Source organism: Rousettus aegyptiacus, unplaced genomic scaffold, assembly GCF_014176215.1.
Source record: "Rousettus aegyptiacus isolate mRouAeg1 unplaced genomic scaffold, mRouAeg1.p scaffold_m13_p_6, whole genome shotgun sequence".
Classification (NCBI taxonomy): domain Eukaryota; kingdom Metazoa; phylum Chordata; class Mammalia; order Chiroptera; family Pteropodidae; genus Rousettus; species Rousettus aegyptiacus.
This window is the reverse complement of record NW_023416309.1, coordinates 34,421,179-34,446,665: the sequence shown is the minus strand read 5'-3', so window position 1 is coordinate 34,446,665 and position 25,487 is coordinate 34,421,179. Positions and strand designations below refer to the sequence as shown.

The window sequence follows — 25,487 nt, the reverse complement described above, 5'->3', positions numbered from 1 at the left end:
CAATGTCCTCTAAAGATGGCATACACATCCCTACTGTATTTTAGTTCATGTTGTCTCCATGTAGAGGGCACTCACCCCCTACAACCATGTAGGGAAGGATTAACCTTGCCCAAAGAAAGGTTTGGCCCTTCCCCCCCCACCCTCCCCCCCATCCTGGGAGGTAATCCTTTGGAATGTCCTGCCTGATAGATGTCTTTGTTTCCTTTGGGGCCTTGAGCAATGCCAAAGAGTCTACACTAACAATGTGATTTACAGTGGGTGGGGACCTTGGGCCATAGTATCAGCTCTAGAGAGGCTGAAGACTAAGGTCAGCAACACAGGCAGTCAGCAGTGTCTATGTGACCAACCGCAGAAAATATTCTGGACACCATGGCAGGGGTAAGCTTCCCTGGTTGGCAATACTCCGTAAGTGTTGACATACATCATGGCTAGAAATAAATGGTGTCCAGATGACTTCACTGGGAATAAACAACTGGATGCTCCTGCCTGGAACTCTCCTAGACACTGCCTTATAAGGCTTTTCATGTTGTGAATTTTAATCCCTATCCTTTTGCTGTAACAAACAGTAACTGCGAGTGCAACAGCTGTGTTAAATTCTGTGAGTCCTCCTAGTGAATTACTGAACCGAAGGGTAGTCTTGGTGCCCTCCCAAAAATACACACCTCCATCTGCTGCCCATTGTTTGAGGTCCAGTTCAGGTCCCATTTCCTCCAACAGGCCTTTGTCAATCACTTCCATGGAAGTAAACTTTTAATCTGCAGGACAGGTAAATTTATAGTCCTTTCCACCCATTCTGACATGTGTGTATGTATGTATGTATGTGTGTGTGTGTATGACTTTATATATCTATATAAATGATTTTACATTACAATTTAAATGTTTCAATTATATGTCATATATTTTGTTTCTCCACATAGACCATAAGCTCCCAGAAGGTAGCCACCATGACTTAGGCTTTTAATGATTACCTAATATAATACTAGAGAGGGCAATATCAGATAGAATTATTAAGTAATTGGGTCATTAAGAGCTGAGCTAGAACTAGGCTCTAATCTTGGACAGCTTCTCTTTTCTACTTATACTACAATCTCAATCTCATCTGGCCTTGGCGCTTAAATTTCAGAAACAGGCTAACACCTAACAGATATATGTTTCTAGGCCTGACCTTGTCTCTGAAATCAAAACTCATATATATGTCTCTCCAAGTGGATATCTGAGAAGCACAGCAAATCCAACTATATCTTCACTATCTCCATTGGTACCACCCTTGGACTAAGCCATACATCTTGCCTAGATTATTGCCAAATACTTCCTAATAAGTCTCCTAGATTCTGCCCTTGCTCCCCTTCAGTCTGTCCTCAACGCAGCAGACAGAATGATCACACTGAAATAGTAATTGAATCCCATGTCTCTCTTCTGCTCGAAACCCTATTATTCTTACAGCAGCCTACAGAGCTCTACATGATTTTGCCCAATGTTATCTCGCTGACCTTATTTCCTACTTATTCTCCACTTCACTTATTCCATGCCAGCAACACTGGCCTCCTCGTGGTTCCTGAAACACACTAGGCACATTCCTGTCCTATGCTGTGCCCATACAGTCTCCTCTACCTGGATCACGTTTCTCACATGCAGCTGCCTTCTTCACCTCCTTTAGGTCTGTTACTCCCTTCTTGATGAGGCCCTTTCTAGCTACAATATCTATATTATAAACACATGCGCGCGCGCGCGCACACACACACACACACACACACACTTCTTTCCTGCTTTATTTTCTCTCCTTTATTTTCTAAAATAAAGGAGTTACCTTGTCACTGCATCTTACCACTGTAGAATACACTCTCTATTTCACACTTTATGTTCTGACTTCCCCTACTGGAATGTAAGCTGCATTAGGCCACAGAATGTTTATTTTGTTCCCTGTTGTATATCCAGCTCTAGAATAGTGCCTATCAGAGAGCAGATGCTCAATAAACAACTGATGAATAAATGGGTATATAGCTGTTCGACCTCTGGTAAAATACCTGACTTCTCTAAATTTCAATTCTTTCAACAATAAAATAGGGATAAAAAAACAGTATCTACATCAGTGCTATAAGGATTAAATCAGTAAACATATGAAAAGTTCTTAGCACAATAACTGACACATTGCACATAAATGCACAATATACACTGACTACTACCATAGTATGCACTTAAGAGACAACCAAGTCCTTGTTAAATGAGTTAACCCCACTGAATAATTGAGTACTCGCTGAAAATACCATATATGGCTAACAATTATCCATGCTAAAGGAATGGACTACCCTAAACACTTGACATTTGTATAGAGCCTTTTGCATTTTTTACATCTAATGCTTCTTTTATTTCTTATACCACGCCAAAGGAAGTATCACTGACCCTTTTCACAAATGAGGAAAAGGCATAGAAATGGTAAATGACTTGCTCCATGTAACCTAGTTAGTAACTAAGGCAGTACTAGAATTCCTACCTGTGCTTTTCCTACAATTAAAACATATAACGAAAACTCTTAAACAAACATTATTCCAAAGAAAAATCTACGTGCAAGAGGAAGTTTATTTAATTGGCTTTGGTATACAATAAACAAAATTTTATTTCATTAATTATGAGCAAGTATTACATCCTTTAAGTAATATATATGTGCTTCTAAGACTTTTTAAAACTTATTTTAATATTTACCTGGCTCTTAAAATACCAGGTAGTGAACAGAACATACCAAAGAACTGACTTTTTTTTTTTCTCTAGAACAGTTGGAACACTGTAGCAAAGAAATTACAGGGCTGCCCTTCTACAGTGTTCCTCCGAAAAAGGGCTTGATTGTGAATGCAAAGACAATACTGTTAACTATTTTAAAAATAATAGTAACAGATCCAGTTTTTCCCGAGTGGCCATGAACAACAAGAACCAGGTGTCATAAATATGGCCAGTTGAGCCAGAGTTCCTGGCCCACTTCAAGGAACAAGTAGGCTACAGGGAAGGCCCCACTGTAGAAACCAAGACGTGTAACTAGGAGTGCCAGATCCATTTTTAGGCATAAGGAAAGCAGCCACTTGCTCTGGGTGGTACAATGGAAGAACCCAAGGAGCTTGGATCCTAATGGCACACCTCCAGGAACTCCTGCACCAACCTTGGACTGCTAAATTCTGGAAGTGCTAAATGAGAAGAAAAAATACCCTCTTATTTAAGCCTCTGCCAGGTTTCTGTTACATGCAAACTAAACAAGACAGTGGTCAAACGTGCTTGTACAGAAACCTCCAAGTGTATTTCTGATGATTCCTTTGCATGAAATGATGGAACCAGAATTACTGGGTCAAAGTATTTGAATATTGTTTATCTTTAATCTTTAGAAATATTTTCCCAGTTTTATTGAGAAATAATTGATATACATCATTGTATAAGTTTAAGGTATACGGCATAATGGTTTGATTTACATCTATTGTGAATGGAAAGTATTTGAACATTTTTAAAGTTTTTGATGCTTACTTCCAAATTGCTTTCTAGAGGGGTTTTTATTGTTTTGTTCATTTACAATCTACAAGAGCTCACTTCACTTCTTCCATGATAACAGTGCACCAGCCATAAGCTGATAGTTAAACTTAATTGACATTTTCTTTAATTTACAAGGGAGGCTGAACTGTTTTTCATATGTTACCAACCATTTTGTATTTTTTTAATTAACTTTTTGTTCATTTTTCCATTAGTATAGTTATATCCTTACTAATTTGTAAATTATGTGATCTATCAGTCTTCTGTTGTTCTGTTTCCCAAATTCTGTATTAGATAATCATCCTTTGGTGTGTTTTTCCAATTTATCCTCCAGTTTTAAAAATGAGAGTACTATTGTTTTATAGTAATTCGAGACACTGACAGTGGATCTATTATAGCAAGTGAATGCCTCTTTTTCTATTAATGCTATTAATATGGATAAAAACCATATCAGGACATATGTAATACCCACCTTCCATTAATAGAAACTAAAGCCTGAAATGGGTGAATTATTCTCATTCCATGCCTTTTGCTGGTAAAATAGAACCATAAGTCTCAACGAAGGAAATAAGTACTATTAATATCTACCTATTACTAAGTCTTAGTCTCTCCTGATCCTTGATGACCATTTGCTATTCCACACACAGGTACAGCTGCACCCAGAGCTGATATACCCACTTGTCATCTACAATCCGTATCAATGGGAGCACTCTGAGCAGAGTACAAAGAACTACAGAAGTAAAGATGAAGAAACATTCTAAACCACAGAAATAAACTGCATTTTAAGAAAGTGCCTAAGGATCAGGCAAGTTCCAGAATCCAAAATTCATCAAAAGATAGAATGCTGGCCCTGGGAAGGACACTAGAGAGTTCAGAGTTTTGACTTTCTCAATTTAACGGACCTAGCAAAAATCTAAAATCCAGCATGCAAGCACTCAAAATGGAATTAATCACTAAATGTGGTTGATTTAACCCTTTACCCACTCTGATAAAAATATTAAAAATAACTAGTCTAAAAATTTGCTAATAAAGCCAATAATAAATAGCTGACTGAATAGAAAGAGGCAAGAAGGGAGAAAGGGTGGATATGTATAAGAACACTTACAAAGGAAAGGGAATAATGCAAAAGCAACTCTTACCCCAAAAAGCAGAGAAAATATGCACTTCCTATCAACAATTCTCCACAGTGACTTAAGTGAATGAAAAGGAGTTGTCTCTGCTGTTCCTGGCTTAATGTGGTGAAGATTAAAAAAAAAAAAAAAACAGTAATCACAACCAACTACTTAGTATTAAGGGTTTTACATTCCTTATCTCATTAATATTCACTATGGTTTTATGATGTACATTCTGTTAGCATCCCATTTTACAAACATAGTTTAAAAAGATTAAGACTTCAAGTCCAAAGTCACACAGTAGTAGGACCTAGATTTAACCCCAGGTCTACCTGACTCTAAAGCCAGTGCTCTTAACCATTATGTTATATAGACTTTCCAATCAGAAATGGTGATAAACAGCAGGGAACGCAAAGAAATTACTGGCATAGCAACTAACCAGATCACCTTTGAAGATCAACAATTGAGAATGACTCAATAGGGAATCCCTGATGTGCACTGTTGCACCCATCAGGTGAAATCATCCAATGGACAGAAAAAGAGGATGAGAACTGAGGCATAGCTAATTGTTAGGCAGTACTAAATTACAAATGCAACAAAATAAGGAAGAACAAAATATGTAATAGATAAAATTGAAAGCTTTGTACTCTTCTGACCTCAGCTAAAGGGAATCTGAAAAATCTATTTTTCTTTTTTCTTTTCTTTTGTCTTGGAATGAAAATCAATATTCTCTGAAATTTTGATTTGCACGTCAAGAAAGGAAATATCATTCATTGCTATTCATTCTTTGAACCCTAAGTTGGTTAACAGCTGCACCTATCTAATTAATATACTAATGTTCCAGATACACTACTGTTCTAAATTTTCAAGCAATACACAATTTTAATGAAAATAATTTTCTTTCAAAATGTTCCCCAGAGTCTTATGTTGATTGGCAAGTCTAATCATGTTTCTATAAATAAATACACATAGATATATGACAGAACCAGCAAGAGTAGGCATTAGAAAGTTGGCAAATTTTCCACTATCCCACAAAAACTCATAAAGCTGAGTGCTCTGTATACAGATAATGACTTCAATATAAGAATTTAGTCATCCCTTGCAAAAGCTTAGCACAAGAAAATCTTCTGGCAAAATACATTGCTAATCAGACAAAAAAAAAATACAGATGCAAAATCAATTTAAAAGAAGAAATAACTTTAAAATTTCATATGAATAGAAAACAAAGATGAATTATGCTAAAGATTTTATTTACATATTTTAATTCTGGCAACTAAGAATGCATAAAAAGAACGCATATGTCTTAAAAGCATAGCTAAAACAATTTTTAAGTACAACTATGTTAATTATATCTATTAATTATATCTGATCTTCCACATCCAAAGCAAAGTATTGAAATACGAGTTATCACACAGTGTGTGATCATCTGATGTCAGTCTTAATAGAATTTAAACAAGTAAACGATCTTTCAGAAAGCCTTCTTGAAGTCTATGTATAGGGCACCATCTAGTGGTAATTAAATATAAACATAAGAAAACTAAGATGTCATGAAAATGTTAAAATTGGTTCACTGAAAATTAATACTTTTATCATCAAATCAAATGCCTTAATTGAGGAACTCAGGCTACTTCAATTTTGAACAGATTCTGTATTCTGTTAAGATAAATGACTTATTACTCATATTCCATATTCCAGTTTGTTTGTTTTTTTTAAGGAAAATATCTTTTTCAAATGGATTCAAACATTGACAGGATACTATGTGAAAAGACTCTCATTACTGGTAACATATTAGGATTTTTTTGGTCGAAATCACTTAACACCCTTATACTACTTATAGTACCTATCACTGTATCTTCATTGTTTTAAAAAATTCCATCATAATAACTGTGAGGAAAATGTATTCATTTTCTAAGAAAAGATTTTTTAACTCTTACTAAAATAATGTTTATACTTTGAGAAAAACTGATGTAACTTTAAGTACCCATCCCCATTTTTCCAAATTACCTATATTTATTGGAGCACTATAGTTCCTTTTCTAGACAAAATAATAATGGCCTTTATCTAAGAATCTTTTGTTCTCCAACGAATGGTTATACTGGTTGCATAACCACAAAAGAGCACATTAAGGCCTAGGCAGAATACTGTGAGAAGATACTAACCTAGAGTGACTGTCATTAAAATGCTAGCCATTAACAGACTTTCCTATAAATTTTATGAAATGTCAATCAGCTGCCTTTAAGAAAAAAATAATGACTCCAGCAAGGATATAGACTTTTAAAGTACTGAAAAACTAAAGGCAAAAATACTGTTGAGGAATCCCTGGGTACTGATACTGTTTTTACCTTCTGGTGTTAATACTTTCTACAAACCTTTATCAGGAAATAAAATTTCATTGTTTTATCTCTGACAAAACTGTATCAGCTACTTCTGACTTCCCCTGGATGCTTTTTAATGTTATTTTCTATTTTTCCAAACATTAACCACAGTTTTTTGCCTATTACTCGAATGAGACATTAGTCTTAACTTTGTACTTCTAATACAAAAAATTGCTTTTGTATCCTTTGAGCATTCTTTATTCTTTCAGTCCACAGGCATTTTTACTATTCCTTCACCAGTGTTTCAAATGCATATCAAGCTTAATTTCTGGCATATCAAGCTTAATTTCTAGCATATCAATCTTAATTTTATATTTATAGTAGTTAGTAATTAAGATCTGGTATTTCATATTAACAAGACTGTTTATGATACTTTTCAGTAATTTCATATTTACACTGAATGCTTTCCAGAGTCTAGATACTAATCGTCTGATTAGTACTGAAATTTCGGTTACAAACTATAAAATGTATTTTTCTGAATTTATTAAACAATTAACCACCCTATGATTATCAGTTTTTGACAAATTAAACATTCTTTAAAAGACTGCTATGAAGACAATGTTAAAAGTAATCACAAAAAAACTGGTCGAAAATTTTCGAAAGCTATTAAAACTATCCTAACAAATACAAATTGCTTACTATCGACCTCAAAAACAGTTTTTAAAACAAGTTTTGGGATCCATCACACTACTTGATGTCAAATTATACTACGAGGTTATAGTAATCAAAACAGCATGGTATTGGCATAAAAACACACACATAGATCAATAGAAAAAAATAGAGAGCCCAGAAATAAATCCACGCCTATATGGTCATTTAATCTCTGACAAAGAAGGCAAGAATACACAATGGGGTAAAGACAGTATCTTCAATAAATGTTGGGAAAACTGGACAGATATATGCAAAAAAAATGAAACTGAACCATCTTCTTATACCATATACAAGAATAAATTGAAAATGGATTCAAAGACTTACAAGAATAAATTCAAAATGGATTCAAGACTTAAAAGTAAGACCCCAAACCATAAAATTCCTAGAAGAAAACATAGGCAGTAAACTCTCTGACACTACTCTTAGTAATATATTTTCCGATATATCTTCTTGGGCAAGGGAAACAAAAGAAAAAATAAACAAATGGGACTACATCGAACTAAAAAGTTTTTGCACAGCAAAGGAAACCATCAGAAAAAAGAAAAGACAGCTCTTTCTGTGCCCAGTGCAGCCATGGCTCGTGGTCCGAAGAAGCAACTGAGGCATGCAGCAGCTCCCAAGAATTGGATGCTGGATAAACTGATGGGTGTGTTTGCTCCTCGTTGATCTACTGGTCTCCACAAGCTGAGAGAATGTGTTCCTCTCATCATTTGCCTAAGGGACAGACTGAAGTATGCCCTAACAGGAGTTGAAATAAAGAAGAGGCCAAGGTCTGGACTGATGTAACCTACCCTGCTGGTTTTATGGATGTCAAAAGCATCCATACCAGAGAGAATTGACAAGATCAGAGAGAATTTCCATTTGGTCTATGACACTGAAGGTCGCTTTGCTGTTCATTGGATTACACTTGAGGAGGCAAAGTACAACTTATGCAAAGTGAGAAAGATCTTTGTGAGCACAAAAGAAATTCTCATCTGGTGATTCGTGATGCTGGCACCTCCGCTACCCCAATCTCCTCATCAAAATGAACGACACCATTCAGATTGATTTGGAGACTGGCAAAATTACTGATTTCACAAAGACTGACACTGGTAACCTGTGTTTGGTGACTGGAAATGCTAACTTGGGAAGAACTGGTGTGATTACCAACAGAGAGAGACACCCTGGCTCTTGTGATGTAGTTCATGTGAAAAATGCCAAAGGCAACAGCTTTGCCACCCAGCTCTCCAATATTTTCGTTATTGGCAAAGGCAACAAACCATGGATTTCTCTTCCCCATGGCAAGGGTATCCACCTCACCATTGCCTAAGAGAGAGACAAGAGACGCAGCCAAACAGAGCAGTGGGTGAAGTGATCTCTAGATGACATGGCTGGAAGTTTTTGTGCCTAATTAAAGCTAAATATAGCATGGAGAAAAAAACGAGAAGACAATCTATTGAATGGGAGAAGATATTTGTCTATGATATATCAGATAAGGGGTTAACACCCAAAATTTATAAAGTACTCATACAACTCAACACCAAATAAACAAACAATCCAATTTAAAAAAATGAAGACCTGTATTTCTCCAAAAAGGACATGCAGATGGCCAACAGACATGTGAAAAGATGCTCAACGTAACTAATCATCAGAGAAATGAAAATTAAAACCACAATGAGATATCACCTTACGCCTGTCAAAAAGGCTATCATCAATAAATAAAAACACAAGTGTTGGAGAGGATGTGGGGAAAAGGGAACCCTTGCACACTGTTGATGGGACTGCAAATTGGTACAGCCACTATGAAAAACAATTCGGAGGGTCCTCAAAAAGTTAAAAATAGAACTACTATATGACCCAGCAACTGTACTTCTGGGTATTCATCCAAAGAAAATCAAAAAAAGTATTTTGAAAAGATACATATACCCCTATGTTCACTGCAGCACTATCTACAATAGCCAAAATATGGAAGCATTTTAAATGCCCATTAAAAGACAACTGAGTAAAGAGGTTATGATACACATACACAAGGGAATATTACTCAGCCATAAAAAATGAAATCTTACCATTTGCAGTGACATAGATGGACCTAGAGGGTATTATGCTAAGTGAAGTAAATCAGACAGAGAAAGACAAATACCAAATGATTTCACTTAGATGTGAAATCTAAAGAACAAAACAAACAAAATGAAAACAGACTCATAGAAAACAAAGTGGTGATTGCTAGATGGGAGGAAGATTGGGAGGCTGGGTGAAAAAGGTGAAGGGATTAAGAAGCACAAATAAGTAGTTACAAAATAGTCATGGGGATGTGAAGTACAGCATAAGGAATATAGTCAATAATATTGTAATAACTATGTATAATACCAGGTGGTACTAGACTAATCAGAGGGATCACTTCATAAATTATGTATGACCACTATGCTGTACCCCTGAAACTAATATAAGATAATGTTAAACAATAAAAAAATAAAAACAAGGTTTTGGTTTATCAATAAATATAGTAAAGTCAGCAAATTGGTCATGCAACATCTAAGTTATTTTGGCAATTAATTTAAAGCCAAGATTTAAACATGTCCTTACATAAAAGCGCATGAATTGTTAGTTTACATTCTTTCAGAATGGGGCATGCACAAGCCCCAAATATAAAAAAGGCAGTCATATAGCAAAAATTAAGCTTCTGAGATCTAGTGAGACCGTACTTTTTGCCCAGATGAAGACATCAGTAGTTCTCTGTGATAGATCTTGGAAACTAAGGGAAGATATACTGAGATATTCTATCTGTTCCTATCTAGTGACCACTTCATTTTTGTATCCTAGGCTATATAAACTGGAAATTTAATCTAATCTTTCAGTGCAACAGTCTCTTCAATACCAGTTTATAATCCTCTTGAAATCCTGCAGCTAGAGTCAGAAGTGGGACTCTCTTCAGAAGCTTTTTAAAATGCCGAAAATTTTAGTAACATCCATGTGAAAAACAATAGGTTAAAATATTATTCAAAGAGTTGTCATTTGGGAGAATGGCCCCTTTATCCATAAAGTCACATGATCTGGAATTCTTTTCTTGTAAACAAAAAATAGCAAAGATACCATCTCCCTATCTTAAATACACAAAAGGCTTGTTCAAATTATCATTCGATCTTGGAAAAAAATATATTCTTACCATATTATTTAGCAATACAAAACAGAAAGAAAGAAAATGGTCCACACAAAAGTGCCCAGTACTTCCAACATTTTCCAATCATTTCATCATACATATCCCACATGCATAATAACTGTCACATAACTTTCCCTGATACTCTGTAATCCAGGAGCCAACAAGAAATGAAATAGTTCAAGGCAGTAATATCCAGATTAGAGAAAGGAGAATTATTTCCAATGATACTCATTAAGTATCAACCCTGAAAACCAAGTGCAGAAAAAAAACATGTACAAGCAACTTTAATACAAAGGATAATTAGTACCTAAATCATTAAAATTTATCTGCACTGAGCCTAATTCTTCAAGGAGGCAGAAAAGTAAATGCAATAGTGTTATAACATAGGTTCGAAATTCTTTGACAAACCTTAAACTAAGAGGTGAGGTCTATATCCCCTTCCTTTGAATCTGGGCAGGCTTATAACTACTTTGACCAATGGAATATGACAGAAGTAATAATATGTGACTTAGGAAGTAAGAAAAAGCCATGTAACTTCCACCTGGACTTCTTTAGACACTCTGGGGAAAGCCACCCACCATGTAAGAAAACTGACAATCCTAAAAATGACAGACTGGAGATGCCACGTGTGGGCACTCCCAAATGATAACCACATTACCAACCACATGTGGGCACTCCCAAATGACAACCACATTACCTACCATCAGAGCCATCTTGGCTGTCTAGTCCATTTGAGCCTTCATATGATTTAAACCCAAGCAGCAATCAATACCTGACTGAAAGTTCAGGAAAGACCCCAAGCTACAACTACCCTGCCAAATCCTTCCTGAATGCCTGAAAAGAGATTTCTGAGTACAATACAAATTACTTGGACATTTGCATAAAATATTTAAAACTGTATTAAATTTAAACATTTTCCAGAATAATTCTTTTTTTTTTTTGTCCTTTTGGCGCTCATCCTTTTTGTAGTCCTTAACTTCTTTTTCCCATCTTAAGATGCCCTTCCCTTATAATATGCTACTCTTAAACTTCCTTCAAAATCAGTTCCAGACAGTTCTTTAAGGATAATTTCATGAATAGCCATAATGAATAATTTTCCCATGACCCAGAATTTTCCCAGCTCTTTTATGTAAAGTCTATACTACACCATTTTTTATTTGTATAATATATCAAATTTATTCTCCAACTATTTAGTGTATGTTTTATCTTCTAAATGCTTGAGAACTGAAGGTATCCTCTATTTCTATATTCAATGTACAAATACTGTGAGTATGTAAATTGCAAATTTTAATAAAATGAACTTGTTCACTAGAGGGCATACTTCACCAAAAGGTAACCTCTACAAATCCAAATATTTTCTTTTACTATTACATCAAAATATGGTGTGAATCTCATATTCAACCCAAGTAACAACTAAGAACTATGAAATAAAAATAAATTTCTCCCCTTTTCTGAAACTACTTTATCCTATTACCTATTCCTTTAATATAATGGTTAAAAACGGCAGAACAAAACCATAAACACCATAAAAATTCTCAGGGAATTCCAGGTTCCTATGGGTAAGTGTGGACAATACAGCATAGGATAAATTTTTATAAATTATATACTGCCTGACATATCATAGTCACTAAGATACTGAAAGAACACACAAAAATAATTTAACCAAAAAACATCTTAAAGTCACCATTTGAATTCATAATAAATACCTAAAAGAGTTCATATATTATATTGAAAAGCGATGGAAAGTTAACACTGACTCGTAAGTCTAAGGAAAATGAACATCAGTCAAATACAAATAAAAATGTATTTCACTTATCTTCTCCACCAGCATTGGAAAATCTACAAGTAAATGATTTTTACTGTTTATTCATCTTAGGTATCTTATTTTTGAGGATAACGCTGAAATTAATGAATGAAAAATAATTTCAAACTTCTAATAGGTTTATGAGTTTTTCAACCTATCTCTAAACTATGTAATATCAGCATTTTTATAGGAAAAAAAGTCAAATAAAATTAATATTTAAAAAGTAATAATTTTGGAGGCCCTGGAAAAGATAACATTGTATAAGTATATTCTGAAGTAAAAATAAGAACTTTACTAAATTGCAGAAAATATTTAAAATGAAATCCAGATGCTGATGTATTTAGTTCTAACTCTGAAAGAATTCCAAGCACATGCATTTTAAAAATAAATATATAATTGATATATATTAATTTAATTTTTATAATGTGCTTTTCAAAAGACAAAGAATTTTGCCAAATAAGTATAATTTAGATGTAGTATGGAGTAAAAGAAAAACAGTTACTCCAATATAAGACTAATCTCAACTCCCTTCCCTAGCTATTAGGAAAATGCAAATCAAAACCATAATGAGATACCACTTCACACCCGTAAGAATGGCTATTATCATCAAGACAAGTAATAACAAATGCTGGAGAGGTTTTAGGGAAGAGGAACCCTCATACATTGCTGGTGGGAATGTAAATTGGTACAGCCACTACGGAAAACAGTATGGAGGTTCCTCAAAAAATTAAGAATAGAAATACCATATGATCCAGCAATCCTTCTTCTGGGTATCTACCCAAAGAATTTGAGAACATTCATCCATAAAGATATATGCACCCCAATGTTCACCACAGCATTATTCACTGTGGCCAAGACACAGAGACAATTAAAGTGTCCTTCAATAGATGATTTGATAAAGATGTGGTACAAATATACAATGGAATATTGCTCAGATATAAGAAGAGATGAAATACTGCCATTTGCGATAACATAGACAGAACTTGAAATAATCACGCTAAGCAAAATAAGTCAAACAGGAAAAGTTGAGAACCATATGATTTCACTCATTTGTGGGATATAAAACTGAAAGCAACAAATGAACAAGACAAACAAAAACACACAGACACAGACAACAGTTTAGAGGTTACTAGAGGGAAAAGGGGGTGGGGAGGAGGTAGATAAGTGTAAAAGGGGTCAAATATGTGATGACAAGAGGAGATTTAACTTTGGGTGGTGAACACACAATGGAATATACATATAATGTATTATTGAACTGTACACTTGAAACCTATATAATTTTATTAACCAATTTCACCAATAAAATTAATTTTAAAAAGAGAAAAATAAATAAATAAATAATTGATCCATGCTATGAGAATGCAAAACACAGGAGTGTGTGTGTGTGTGCGCGCCTGTGAAGAATGCAGTAGTGTTCTAAGTTGCAAAAATTTCATGTAGGAAATAGGATCTAAGATGAGAATTCAATGATAGGTATATTTGAGTAGGTGGAGAAATAAGGCGGGGGATATTCAATCATGGGGCAAACACAGGCAGGAAAGAACGTGGCACTGTGAGAGATAACAGATCTGAAAGATATTGGTTATAAGTAGTGGAAATTCTATTATAACTCTTACAGCAATTATTTTTATTCCTTATTTGAATAGTGGCCTGGCAAGTGGCAATACCCTCCCTTGTGATTTTGATAAAAGCTACAGAACTTCTCCTCAGAAAAGTGCACAAACACAACTACAGTAGATACTCTGAGAACTGCTGATGATCCACAAGATTGGACAAGCAGTACAGCCTTTTCCAATCACAGTACATCGCACCATAGATGTACAAATGATCCAACCTGGTTCAATCAGATACACTCAAGCATTTTGAATTGGAATTCAGAGATACCCAGCTGTACGTGCCTGACTGGTATATGGAAACTGTAGGTGACCATCTTCCACCAAGCGCAGAGAGAAGCAGAGAAAGCCAGACATCAGAGAAGAATGAAGAGAGGGAAACATGAAGGGAAACGGAAAGAAACATGGTCTTCTACTTCTTTGTTCCAGCCTTTTGAGAACTGCTCTAAGAATTTTGTGAGATACCCCAGTAACCTTCCATTATTTTTCCTTAAGCAAACTCAGATTGGAATGGTACTTACAACTGAAACAAACAAACAAAATCCTAAGATACACATGTACATACAAACACACACACACACACACACACACACACACACACACACACACTTCTTAAAATTATAAGGAGCTTAAAACCCCCTCATCTGACTAATACATTATAGCACATCTTCTCAACTGAACAGGTTTTAGGTATACAACAATAATGATCATCTCAGCCTTCAATCTAACTTTGTTTGTGCCTTGACAAAAAAAAATTCAGGGAAGCACTACCACAAAATAATCCAGAAATAAGGATATAAAGGCATAGTTTAAGTGAACAGATTCCTGAGGAAAAGATTATGTCAAACGGGCCTCTAGAAAAAAATTCATATAGTGCCATCTAGCTTTTACACAACAATTTTAACTTTTCCAAAATTTCTACAGTATTGTACAGCTAAGTAAAAAATTCAGAATAAGGTAAATATACTAAATTACCACTGACAAGTATCTAAACCAAGTAGGTATCTGGTAGCTGCAAAGCAATTGAGAGATTCTAGCAAACCCAAGACAAAAAAAAAAAAAAAAAAAAAAGGTATAAACAGAGAACCCAATTTCTTTCATCAGGGAATATAGAAAAAAATTCTTGTTTATAAAATATTCAACTTCTGTGTATTTTCCCATGAAATATTTCTTCTAGTTTGCCACATGCACTCTTAAAATGTTTTATAAAATAATGCCCAGGTGCTTCCTCTAATTCAATTGAAGACATTCTGCCAAACAATTTTTTAAATAATAGAGTTGACATATCCTAATTTTTTAAAAGGGTACAATCATATCTTAAAGGATCATACAATCTGTTAAAGCATAAAGGTTAAGCAAAGTTAAAAATAAAAGATGATTTTTCCTTTATTTCTGATGCTGAATTTTACTTGCTTTATTTTCTTCTCTCTGTAATTTCTGTGACTTGTTCTCACTAATAGTATCCTGTTTCCATACATAGGAAAGAGCCTAGTGCAGTTTGTTAGTTAACATTACTTCCTATAACTAGGGTTGATATTCTGTAGTACTGACATTAACACTCACTACAATTCTGGATAACAACAGAGCACAATGATGATCGTTAATGAATATCCTCTATGATGAAACCTGAATTGATAATCAGCTAACACAGATTTGCAATAGACTTCCTCCTTCCTGTTTTTACACTCCTGACCAAAGAGATGTCTCTTCCTGTTGATTTTGTTCTACTTGTTAAAATGCAAAAGATGAGAAATGAAAACACCTAATACATAAAAATTTTATTTGTCCTCTAGAATAACGACTTGGATTCCTAAATAAAATTTAATTCAAAAAGCTTAAACAATTAAGCAGATTAATAAATGCAAATGTAGACTGGTTCCCTGGACAATTTTATAAAATTAAACAAAAATATTAAACTGTCTGAAGCAAATATAATGTGCAGTTTGCCTAATAGCTTAAGAGATAATCTATATAACCCACCAAAGTACTTTACAGGAATATTAATCTACAATTAAGGTAAATTCGCTTAAGAATTGACTTCTCAGCAAAACAGCAAAAACAATAACAAAAAAACACTATTCATCATGGAAGATAAAACAGAAAATTAATTTATATACCTATTACTTTAAGAACATACTTTTAAACATAGCAATTACAAAAGATATAAGGAGACAAATTAATAAAAAGGAGCTTTAACACACTTCTCTCAATCCAAGAAACAACAGGTGAAAAACAGGAGAACTTAGAAGAAATAATCAACTTAATATGGAAAGAATATTAATAAATCTGAGTCCTAATAAAAAATACGCTTTTTTCAAGAGTACATGAAACACTCATGACAGCTTAGCATATATCAAGCTCCAAATGAAACCTCAATGTGAAATTCCAAAAAACGTAAATAATACAAACAGATTTATCTACCTATAATGTAATGAAACTAAGATTAACAAAATTTTTAAAATAACCCTTCACATCTGGAAATTTTAAAAACCTATTAAAAACTGTCAGATCAAAGGGAAAATACAAAAATTAAATAGCTAATATCTTTAAAATTCAAATAAGGAAAACATCAGGATATGTGAGATAGAGCAATGATCGAAGAAAAACTTATAGCAATAAATAATTACATCAATAAAATAAATCAAGTACAAAATACAAAGAGCTATAAAAGAAAATCAGAAGAAATAAATCATTAAAGATAATGCAAAAAGGAATGTCTTAGAAAACAGAAAATTAGTGGAATGAATAAATTCAAAAACAGATTTTTTAAAAAATGTCAAAAAAACAGACAAACCATAAGCTAATCTAATTTAAGGGGCATACAGATTATATAATTATACCACTGGAAAGCGCATAGGAATCAATGGTGAAAAATTACTACAAATAATAACAAAATTTAATAAAATAAAAGATTAAAAATTAACAAAGCAAAATTCAGTTAGAAGACAATGTAAGAAAAGATCCAATTAAAATAACAAAAAAATACACAAAATCTTAAGGAATTCTAAAATCTATTTGTGGGAAACTTTAACTCTCTTAAAAAACATAACATGCTCTTGGATATGAAGACGCATCATCATCAAGATGTCTGCTCCCCCTAATTAATTTATACATTTAACTCAATACAATAAAATATTTTGAGAAATTTTCTAGATCAAGATAAGTTTATTAAGTTCATTTTGGAGAATAAATAAGGAAGAGTCATCAGGGAATCTCTGAAAAAGATGAGCAATGAGGTAAGAGTAACCCTACCAGATATTATAACAAAGCCTCTATAATTAAAAGCACAGTATAGTCTATAAATAGATATATAGATAATGAACAGAATAAAAATGAAATAGAACCACCACTATGAAAATTCAGTAAATGATAATGATAGCATCTCAAATCAATGTGAAAAAAATCTACTTTTTAGTAAGTGTTAGGATAGCTGTATTACCATATTTTAAAAAAAAAGATAAAACTGGAGCCAGGCATCATACCATACCCCAGGAAAATTAAAAAAGAAACAAATGTAAAACATAATAACCTAAGTACCAAAAGAAAACATGGGTGGATTCCTATAACTTATAATGGAAAACTTTCCAGTGACTCAAAATGCAGAAGCAAAAAGAGAATAGATTGATGAATTTTATTTTCATAAAAAGAAAACTTCTGCATGGCCAGGGGAAAAAAATGGGAGTAAGCATCACAAAAGATAAAGTAAAAAACAAAAACAAAAACAAAAAAAAGTTTCCAACCAATGCCAAGAAAAATTGTGATAGATTTTTAAATGGACCAAAATGATTACTGAATGTCCAGTCTAGCACATCCTTCTAGATTATCTGTGCCTTTTGCTGTCTTCTATTTTACAACTCTAAATTGTAGAAAAGTGATGCAAGTTATTCTTGTCCATAGAAATGCAAAACATTTTGGTTTGTGGAATGTAACTGATTATTGCTTTAGGAATACTGACCAGTTTTTTGCGTATTTACACATCTATTTCAGCATTCTCAAAAGCCTACATTGTTTTTTGCTATTGCCTTTGAAACAGTTTTAACATCTTACTGGTTACCTATTTAATTAATAAGTTAAATAAAATCTTTGACATGCATTAACTTTATATTTGTATGAGGGTCCTGATTTTATATTTTTAAAAAATTATCTTTTAATATAGTTTTGGACACTTCAGTCGCCTCCACGTCTGAACACTGTGATAACCCTGCTATGAACATCGCTGTGCAAATATCTTTTTGGATATAGGTCTTCAAGTCTTTGGGGTAAATCCCTAGTAGAGGGATTGCCAGATCACATAGTAGATCAATTCTTAGTTTTTGAGGAAGCTCCATACTGTTTTCCATAGTGGCTGTACCAATTTGCTGTCCCACCAGAAGTGTATGAGGGTTCCTTTTTCTCTACATCCTCTCCAACATTTGTTATTACTTGTCCTGTTAATTATAGCTATTCTAACAGGTGTGAGATGGTATCTCATTGTGGTTTTGATTTGCATTTCCCTAATAGCTAGCAATGTTGAGTATCTTTTCTTAGGTTTGTAGGCCATTTATATGTCCTCTAGGGAGAAGTGTCTGTTCAGGTCCTCTGCCCATTTTTTGATTGGATCATTTGTATTTTTGTTGTTATTGAATCATATGAGTTCTTTGTATATTTTGGATAGTAGGCCTTTATTAGAGGTGTTGCCTGCAAACATATTTTCCCACTGAGATGGTCTGTCTCTTTACCTTGTTGATGATTTCTTTTGATGAGCAGAAGCTTTTTAGTTTGATGTAGTCCCATTCATTTATTTTTGCTTTTATTTCCCTTGCCTTTGAGGTCAAATTCACAAAATCCTCTTTAAGTCCAAGGTCCTTGAGTTTCGTTCCTATGTTTTCTTTTATGCATTTTATTGTTTCAGGTCTTATACTCAAGTCCTTAATGCATTTTGAGTTAATTTTGGTGTGTGGTGATAGACAACAGTTTAATTTCTTTCTTTTGCAGGTGGCCTTCCAATTTTCCCAGCACCATTTACTGAAGAAGCTTTCCTTTCTCCATTGTATATTTTGGCTTTTTTTGTCAAAAATTATTTGCCTGTATAAATATGGGTTTACTTCTGGACTCTCAATTCTGTTCCACTGATTGGTGTATCTGTTTTGCTGCCAATATCATGTTCTTTTGATTATTGTCACTTTGTAGTATAATTTGAAGTTGGCAGTGTGATACCTCCAGCCTCATTCTTTTTTCTCAGGATAGCTTTGGCAATTTGTGGTCTTTTGTGCTTGCATACAAATATGATTTTTTGTTCTATTTCTTTAAAAAATGCTGATGAGATTTTGATGGGCATTGCATTAAATCTGTATAATGCTTTAGGTAATATGGTCATTTTAACTATGTTGATTCTTCCAGTCCAAGAACACAGAATATCTTTCCATTTCTTTGTATATTCTTCAATTTCTTTTAATAGGGTCTTGTAGTTTTCATCATATAGGTCATTCACATGTTTCGTTAAATTTATTCCTAGGTATTTTTTCTTCCTGTTGCAATTGCAAAGAAATTTTTTCCATTTCTTTTTCTGATGCTTCATTATTAGAATATAGGAATGCTATGGGTTTTTGAACGTTGATTTTGTATCCAGAGACTTTACCGTATTTGCTTATTGTTTCAAGTAATGTTCCTGTGGAGTCTTTAGGGTTTTCTATATAGAGAATCATGTCATCTGCAAATAGTGACAGTTTGACTTTTTCATTTCCTACTTGGATGCCTTTTATGTCTTTCTCTTGCCTAATTGCACTCACTAGGACCTCCAATGTTATATTGAATAGCAGTGGCAATAGTGGACAGCCTTGCCTTGTTACTGATCTTAGAGGGGAGGTTTTTAGTTTTTCACCATCAAGTATAATGTTGGCTGAGGGTTGATCAAATATGGCCTTTATTATGTTAAGGTACTTTTCTACTGTACTGACTTTGTTAAATGTTTTGATCATAAATGGATGCTGTATCTTGTAGAGGGCTTTTTCTGCATCTATTGATATGATCATATGATTCTTATTTTTTAATTTGTTTAAGTAGTGTATCACATTAATCAATTTGCATATGTTGAACCATTTCTGTGCCCCTGGGATGAAGCCCACTTGATTGTGGTGTATAATCTTTTTAATATGTGGCTGTATTCGGTTCGCGAGTATCTTATTTAGGATTTCTGCATCTGTGTTAGTGAAAGATATTGGTCTGTAGTTTCCTTTTTTTGTGTTATCTTTACCAGGTTTTGGTATCAGAGTAATATTGTCCTCATAAAATGAGTTGGGAAGTACTGCTTCCTCTTTGATTTTTTGGAAGAGTTTGAGGAGAATAGGTATTAAATCTTCTTTGAATGTTTGCTAGAATTCACTGGTGAAGCCATTTGGTCCTGGACTTTTACTTTTTGTAGGTGTTTGATGACTGTTTCAATTTCCATACTGCTGACTGGTCTATTTAGATTTTCCGGACCTTCTTGATTCAGTCTAGGAAGATTGTATTTTTCTAAGTACTGGTCCATTTCTTCCAGGTTATTAAATTTGGTGTTACACACCTTTTCATAGTATTCTTGTATGATCCTTTGTATTTCTGCAATGTCAGTCGTAATTTCCTTTCATCCCTGATTTTGTTTATTGGTGTCCTTTCTCTTCTTTCGTTAGTGAGTCTAGCCAGGGGTTTGTCAATTTCATTAACCTTCTCTAAGAACCAGCTCTTTGCTGTTTTTATATTTCCTATTGTTTTTTGGTTTTCAATTTCACTTATTTCTGCTCTAATTTTGATTATTTCTTTCCTTCTGCTGACTTTAGGCCTTCCTTTTCTAGTTTTTTAAGATGAAGCATTAAGTTGTTTATTTGGGCTTGTTCTTGTTTTTGGAGATAGGCCTGTAATGATATGAATTTTCTTCTTATGACTGTTTTTGCTGAGTCCCAAAAGTTTTGATATATTGTACAATCATAATCATTAGTTTCTATGTATCTCTTGATCTCCTTTTACTTCTTCTCTGACCCGGTTATTCTTCAGTTGCATGTTGTTTAATCTCCATGCATTTGTGGTTCTTCCTGATTTCTTTTTGCAGTTGAGCTCTAGTTTCAAAGCATTATGATCAGAGAATATGGTTGGTATGATTTCAACCCTCTAATATTTGTTGAGGCTATTTCTGTGTCCCAATCTATGGTCAAGTCTTGAGAATGTTCCATGTGCACAAGAGAAGAATGTGTGAGCAGCTGTTTTGGGATGGAAGGCTCTATATATGTCAATTATGTCCAGTTGGTCTAATATGTCATTTAAGGATGTTATTTCCTTATTGATTTTCTGTTTGGATGATCTGTCCATATCTGACACTGGGGTATTTAGGTCCCCTACTATGATAGTGTTTTGGTGTGTTTCTCCCTTTAGTTCTGTTAGAAATTGCTTTACATATTTCGGGGCTCCCTGACTAGGAGCAAAGATATTAATATGTTATGTCTTCTTAGTGCATGATTCCCTTTATCATTATGAAGTGTCCCTCAGTGTCTTTACCTTTTTTATTTTGAAGTGTATTTCGTCCAATATTAGTACCACGACTTCCGCTTTTCTCTGAATGCCATTTGATTGAAATATTGTTTTCCATCCTTTCACTTTGAGTCTGTATTTGTCTTTGGAGCTGAGATGTGTCTACTGGAGGCAGCATATGTTGGGGTTTTGTTTTTTGAGCCATTCTGCAACTCTGTGCCTTTTTATTGGTGACTTCAATCAATTTACATTTAGGGTGATTATTGAAATATAAGGTCTTCTTATAGTCATTTTATCTTTTGCTTTCTGGTAGCTCGGTTTTTCTATTGCTTCCTTGTCCTTGTGTTTGTTTTCTTTATTTTGGTTGGTTTTTGTGGGATTTGCCTCTGGTTCTCCTTGTTTTATACTATGTACTTCAGTTCTGACTCTATGGTCTGTGGTTATCATTACAGATATGAAAAAGATAGTTATAAATATACAGTCGTCTATTTTCTTCTGTGTGTACCTTATCTCCTATCCCCTTTGTGAATTTGGATCTTTGAATCCTTCCCTTTTCAGTCATTGTTATCTCAATTTGTTTCAATGTATGTGGAATGTTCATTACTATCTTGCTATAGCAATTCTCTTCTTATGATTTAAGTTTACAATGCCCTGTTCTTAGTAAGGGTTGCACTCTTCTACTCCTATTTGCCTGATAGTCACTTTACTCCTAATCATGTATTCTTTATTGTTGTTATTTTGTTTTAGGTGAGCTGACCCCGTTCAGAATTACCTATAGTGTAGGCCTCATAATGGAGAATTCCCTCAATTTTTCTATGTCTAAAAAGGTCTTATCTTTCATACCTAAAGGAGAGCTTAGCCGGATACATTATTCTAGGCTAGTAGTTCCTTTCGCTTAATAGCTTAAATATTTGATTCCATTCTTTTCTGGCTTGTAAGGTCTGCGCTGAAAATTCCGATGATAATCTAATGAGTTTTCCTTTATACAGCACCGTTTTCTTCTGCCTGGCTGCACTGAGAATTCTATCTTTGTCATTGATTTTTGATAACTTTAACACAGTGTCTTGGTGAAGGCCTTTCTGGGTTGAGATAATTGAGTGTTCTGTTAACTTCTTGAATTCCAAGTTCCAGTTCATTCCTTAGATTTGGGAAATTCTCGTCCACTATTTGACTGACAATACTTTCTATTCCTTGTTCCTTTTCCTCCCCTTCAGTAATACCCATTATTCTTATGTTTCCTCTCCTGATGGTATCAGCTAATTCTTGTATTTCTTTCATTTTTTTTTTCATTCTGTGGTTTCTCTCTTCTTCTTTCTGATTCATTTCTAGATTTCTGCCTTTGATATCACTGGTCCTTTCCTCCATTTGGTCGACTCTATTTCCCAAGCCTGCTATTTCATTTTTCAACTCTTGCAGTGTGTTTTTTATCTCTACAAGTTCTATTTGGTTCTTTTTGAGAGTTTCAATCTCCTTGTTCTGCTTATCTTGCTGTTTTTACAATTTCTGAAATTGTTGATATGACTCGTTTTGGAACTCACTGAGTTTTTTCAGAATTACCATCCTGAATTCTCTGTCACTTAAGTTGCATATTTCTATGTCTGTAAGCTTATTTTCTGGAAATTTTTCTCTTTCTTTCTGAGATGCCTTGCCACATCAGTTGTTCATGGTGTTTAATGGACTATTTCTCTGCCTGGGCATTAATGGAAGTGTATTCTGTTGTTTTTCCAGAAAGAAGATTTATTATATAAAGGTCTCTCTTTAGCCTGCTGCAAAGAAGGTGCTTTTCTTTTGGTTTCAAGTAGGTGGCGTCTAAGCCTCTTGGATCCCTGCTTTATATAAAACCTAACATCTTTTATTTTCTTATAGATTGCTACTCTCAGTTTCAGTTCTTGTCAGTGTTAGCAACAGTTTTGATAGCGTTTGCTCATATTTCCCTGGGGCTCCGCTGTGATCAGTCTCAGAGGGTATGGAGGGAGGGATCCTCTGGGTTGGAGGTTGGGGGCTGTGGCTCAGCCTCGGTTTTGCAACCAGGGCCAGTAGAAATTAACTGCTGTTTCTCTGCAGTCCCATCCTACTTCTCTGCTTCTGCCCTGATGACAGCCCTGCTGCCAGCTGCGTAGAAAAGTCCTGGCACTTCCAGGCAGGGCTGATCAGGGAAGTCGCAGCACCTTCACCCCTCACCCTCCTCCAGCAAAGAGCTCCAGCAGCTGCGGGAGGCAGTTTCTTTATTTGTCCCACTCCACCACCCGACACCCAGGGTTCTGACCTGTGGTAGCTCTTATGTACAGATCCCATGCTTAGACATGCTGGTGTGCAGTTTGGGTGTTTTTTTTTTCAGTCTTAGATGTTCAGCTTATTGTTGTTTCAAGGGGAGATATCGGAGGACATCTCTCACTCCACCATGTTTTCCCAGAATCTTCTTACGAAGATTTCAAAGTACTATGTTCATAATGCCAAAAAGAACCAAGCTTAAAGAAAAAAGGGAAGGCATAATGGTAATGTCTTATTAAATAGATGATAAAATATTGATAAAGAAATAGTAATTAGGAAAAACAACCAAAGGTAAATTCTGTAGTTGAAAAGTCAATAATATTAATAAAAAATTCATTACATAATCTAAGAGTAGATGTGAATTGTGAGCAGACAGACTACTTGAAGATAGACCAATAGAGATTATGCAATCCAAAGAACAGAGAGAAAAAAGAATGAAAAAAGTGAATAAAGCCTCAAAGAAATGAGGACACCATTAAGCACACCAACATAGACATGACAGAAATACCAAGAAGAGGAAGGAGCAGAAAGAATATCTGAAGAAGTAATAACTAAAATTTCCTGAAAAATATTAATCTAAACATCTAAGATGATCGACTAATTCTAAGAAAGATAAATTCAAAGTGATCCATATCCAGGCACATCATAGTAAAAATAATGAGACAAAAGGAAAATCCTGAAAGCAGCAAAATAACAACCACTTAACACATACAAGGGAATACCAATACGATTAACAGCTAACTTATTATAAATGATGGAGGCCAAAAGGCAGTGGCATACTCAAAGTGCTAAAAGAAAAACAGTCAACTGAGTATCATACCCATCAAAACTATCTTTCAAAAAATGAAGGTAAAATAAAGACATTCCCATATAAACAAAAACTGCATTACTTATTAGTACCCCAGCTAGTTGCTAAAAAAATACTAATGGAAGTTCTTCAGGATCAAAAATGTAAGCCCAAATAGCAATATAATACATGAACATATACATACACACACCACACACAGAAGAGTACCATTAAAGGTAACTATGTAATTATAAAACACAATATAGATGCATTTCTTCTTTTAACTGATTCAAAAAGCAGCTGCATAAAACATGTACATAATACTATTGCTGGGCAAAACATATAGAACTATATTTGACAATAACAGTACTAAGGAGAGTGAGAGCAAAGGTGTACTGGAATAAGAAAATGACACAAGATGACAACTAAAAACTCAGCAACAAATAAAGAGAATCAGAAATGGTAATTAAGTTAATACGACAACCTATATAAATATGTACTTGCTCTCCTTCTCTCAGTTTCTTTCAAAGTCAAAAAGTTATATAATGTAACAATTATAACAATGAATTGTTGGGTTTTTAATATATACAGACGTAAGACTATATATATAACAATAACAATAATAGTCCTAAAGGGGGAAACAGGGAACAGAGCTATATGAGACTAACATTTCTACATTTCACTGGAATTAAGATAGAATAAATCTGAAGTTTAATCTGAGCTTAACCATTAAGAAACAACTTTTTTAAAAA

General features: G+C 34.2%; 1 protein-coding gene and 1 pseudogene across 6 annotated transcripts in view; one reads left to right on the top strand and one right to left on the bottom strand.

Annotated features, from left to right (window-relative positions):
- The window catches only part of EXOC6 (exocyst complex component 6), a 168,404-nt gene that overhangs the window by 121,629 nt on the left and 21,288 nt on the right, over positions 1-25,487 (bottom strand). The window contains exon 1 of one of the 6 annotated variants that reach the window (XM_036222111.1): positions 4,647-5,223. The exons of the other annotated variants lie outside the window; for them this stretch is intronic. The gene's annotated coding sequence lies outside the window, so the exon portion shown is untranslated. Of the gene's footprint in view, positions 1-4,646; positions 5,224-25,487 lie in introns of those variants that run through there. 6 annotated transcript variants of the gene reach the window in all.
- On the top strand, positions 8,104-8,994 carry LOC107514012 (annotated as a pseudogene).